The 3,564-nt window shown below is 43.6% G+C and overlaps 1 long non-coding RNA gene across 1 annotated transcript; it reads left to right on the forward strand.

Moving 5' to 3' along the window:
• The first annotated feature begins 239 nt into the window (after nt 1-239).
• On the forward strand, nt 240-3,022 carry LOC124678793. Its single transcript, XR_006994648.1, has 4 exons — nt 240-883; nt 1,701-1,797; nt 2,432-2,494; nt 2,884-3,022. It is a non-coding gene; the product is annotated as an uncharacterized LOC124678793 (long non-coding RNA).
• The last annotated feature ends 542 nt before the right edge of the window (nt 3,023-3,564 follow it).

Below are 3,564 nucleotides of genomic sequence, written 5' to 3' on the forward strand. Positions count from 1 at the left end.
CGCGCGTGCAAGAGAGGGCGCCGGCGGCAAGCTCGGGTGGTAGTTGGGGGCAGTAGACAGCGACTTTTCCTAATACGGAGCGCCCGTGGGCTCGCTACACGCGCCCTTTCCTAATACGGAGGGTGTGCCAGAGGCTACCAACGAGCGGCCGTGCGCTCCCTAGACGCGCCCAATCTAATAACTGCCTGGGCACGCTCGTGTCTTACAGAGTGCTCCCTCGCTTCCTCCGTCCGATCAGGATCCTTCGGTCATATATTCCCACATGTAGCGGGCGTGTCCGGATGATAGTCAACGACCAAGCCGACCGAAATTCCCCATTTCCCCACCTCACCTCCTTCCTGCAAGCTCCCTCCTCCATCTCACCTCCTTCGATTCTACCTCGTCGGCGGCAAATAGTCCGGTGGAAAGACAAATCGAGGGAGGTGGTGGTGGTTTGCGTTCGTCGTCCGGCGCCGGGGCAGCAACAACAACAACAGATCGACGAGCTCGGGGCAGCGGTAAGAGGATCTGGTTCTGGGAGCATCGACAGCCAAGAGGGGCTACCCGGCGGCGAGAAGGGCTAGCGAGGCAGGTCTTCGTCGGCGGGCAACTACTGGCCGCGGAAGGAGGCGCTGGCGCTGCTCAAGATCCGGCCCAAGGTGGACGCCGCGTTCCGAGAGGCCGCGCTCGCCTTGTTGTCCGTGGCGTTTGCCGCCGCGCGCACCAGCTCCTCATCGGAGGAAGGGTAGTGTCGGTAGACTGCGGCCGCCGCGCGGCACGTCAATCGGTATGGAAACACGCCGTACACGCTTGATACGATACAGTCAGTTGTGCCACCACCGGACGAGCACTGCGCGGGTCCGGTGATGGGCTAGCGACGGCTCACTCGGGAGGAAATCTCCAGGTAAGTTAAATCTCTTCAAAGTAGCCACCATGTAAATTGAGCTTGTACAGTTCTTCATTCTATTACTCGAGACCGACGTCTCCATCAATACATGTCTCAGTTGCATGGAATTTCTCATGTTATAATAGTAACTTTGCCCCAAGTCTGGATGTACTTTCTATGCTTTTTTGTATCTAAATGATGGAAAGATTAAGGTGTATTTCTCCTGATTTTGAATGTAATTAATTAAATTATAAAGCTAGAGTGGCCGATCGGGATGTAGTTTATCAATTCTGGGATGTATAAATTACCAGAATTAGTTGCAAAATTCTGTATATAGGGTGTATTTTTTTACACACGAAATTTTTGATCACTTTTTTCAGAGGCGGTACTGAATAACCGTGAGATGTAAATTTAGGACAATAAATATATCTTGTTTCAAATGGTTACAGTGTTATTCTACACATTGGATGTACTTTTATTATCTTACCATAAGCTTTTACAATGGGTTTTTGCAATTTCTTCATGGATGTAACAAACCCATAAATCACTAGTATTAGATGTACCTTTTGCAAATAATTACTATGTACAACTTCTGCTACTGTATATGCATTTAAATATTTACTCGTACAATAGGTAGTTTGTAGGTTCTCTTTCTCACAAGATGTAAATGTGTTAGACTTAGAGAATACTAGCTCATGCCGCACTCTATTATCATTATTATTTTTGAAGCTTCCAATTCCATCCTCTGTGAAACGCTATCGTATTTTCTTGCCTTTCTCTGTTGTTTCTTCTAACCGGTGAGAAATTCCGTGGGCTGGGCTGTGCTGTCTTGCAGGGTCACCTTCTCGAGGATTGTCAAGAGGAAATCGACGGAAGACTTCTCTGGCGTGCCATACAACATGACTGCTGCTCAGCTGCCTCTTACCAACATGGTAACTAAACCGCTCCAAACACTTGATTCACGGTCTTGCACTCTATTACATCCTTGGTTTCCTTTATGCTTCAAGCTATCTTTTATGTGGGCTACTGATGCAAGGACGACACTAGTTGTAAGTACCAGTGAGTTATCACTGCAGATTGCAAGCTTCTTTAGTGAGGAAGCCTGATGGTCATATGACTAGACAGTAACTAGCGTTGTATTTTGTGAATTTTGTCCTCAATCATCGGCAGCTCAGCATGCTAGTTGCCTGCTGCAGAGCACACATGCAGATGGGTCCGAAAATGTGGATTGAACCGGTAGCTGGGAACTATTTTGGATGGGTTTGGGTGGATTATTTTTGTAGTCTGGTTTGGCCTAGTATGCAGCTTTTAGTTTGGTTTGGATTAGTTGGTACACATGTGTTCGTACAATTTAGGTTGGATTTGGTCTGGTTTTGAAAGCATTCCCAGCTGTACAGTAAGGGATCATCCAATTTTTTGCTTCAACAGTAAGTAAACATGTGCATATGGATGTATTATTATGTCCTAATATGATGTACTTTTATATTCCTTGGTCAGATTAAACAGTAGGTTTCTTTCCTGAAGTTTTTATCTAACATGATGTATTTTCATGATTATATTGTGCAGGATGTATTATTATATCACAGGAAGTACTTTTGCATCCCTCGAAGTTTTGCTTCACAATAGACAGTATGTTTCTTTCCGGGACTTTTTTTTATTGAACATGATGTATTTTCTCATTAAAAATTGCATATGGGATGTATTATTCTAGTCATAGAATGCACTATTTTTATTCACAGAAGTTTTGGGTCAGATTAGATAGTTTATTCTTGATTCAACCTGATGTATTTATTTTATTCTGATACATGTTATTCTTCCATCCCTTGATTAATTTTTTTAAAACCACATCACTCTTTTCTATGGTATATGTAGTTTGCAAATGATGAATTGTATATGTAGTTTTCGATCTAAACTGCATTGTCCCACAACTATAAATGTAGTTGTTAATAATCTGGAATGTATTTTTTCAACACAAGATTAACCCGCATATGTAGTAACGCTGGCATATTTACATGTAGGTGACAGCAGGGAGATGCCAAATTTTCATCTACGGGTTACAAAGCAAGCGATGTGTTTTGTTGCATTAAAAGGACGATGGTGCAGTTGTATATATGATGTTCTTTTTTGGGTTTTGCCAACCGCATGTGTGAATGCATTCTTTTACAAGATTTATATTGTTCTTTCTGCCATGTACTAGCAACGCGCGTCAGAGAAGGCCTGAGAAAGTACCGGGGTTAGGGATTTTACTCCAAATCGTGGGAAAGCGTGGGGAGTCGCACGCTGGGTCAAGGAGAAAACGTGGGGGACCAAACTTTCCTTTTTTAGTAATACGTGGGGTAGACAAACCTGTTTCTTTCTATTTTTGGGAGGGGCACTGTGGAAGACTATATGGTGCCTGGGCACTGTGTAGCAACGTCCCCTTTGTCCGAGTTACTAGTTTGCTTTCCCTTGACTCGTTCCTACTCTGATCCTAGCTTGACTTGACCGTTACCCCGATGAAAATCAATGTATAAACCAAAGGCTAGAAATATATATAAAATACTGATTTAGGGAATCGAATTGAATTCTCAATAAATCCAAATTAGTTGATCATTTTTGTCAGGTCAGTCTGATATAGAAAAAGCGTAAGAGCTCTTCAAACCTTGCTTGTCCTATCAAAGCAGCGCTGATACTCCTGGAAGTGCAAAAAGAAAAGTTTC

The sequence above is a fragment of the Lolium rigidum genome, chromosome 7 (genome assembly GCF_022539505.1).
Source record: "Lolium rigidum isolate FL_2022 chromosome 7, APGP_CSIRO_Lrig_0.1, whole genome shotgun sequence".
Classification (NCBI taxonomy): domain Eukaryota; kingdom Viridiplantae; phylum Streptophyta; class Magnoliopsida; order Poales; family Poaceae; genus Lolium; species Lolium rigidum.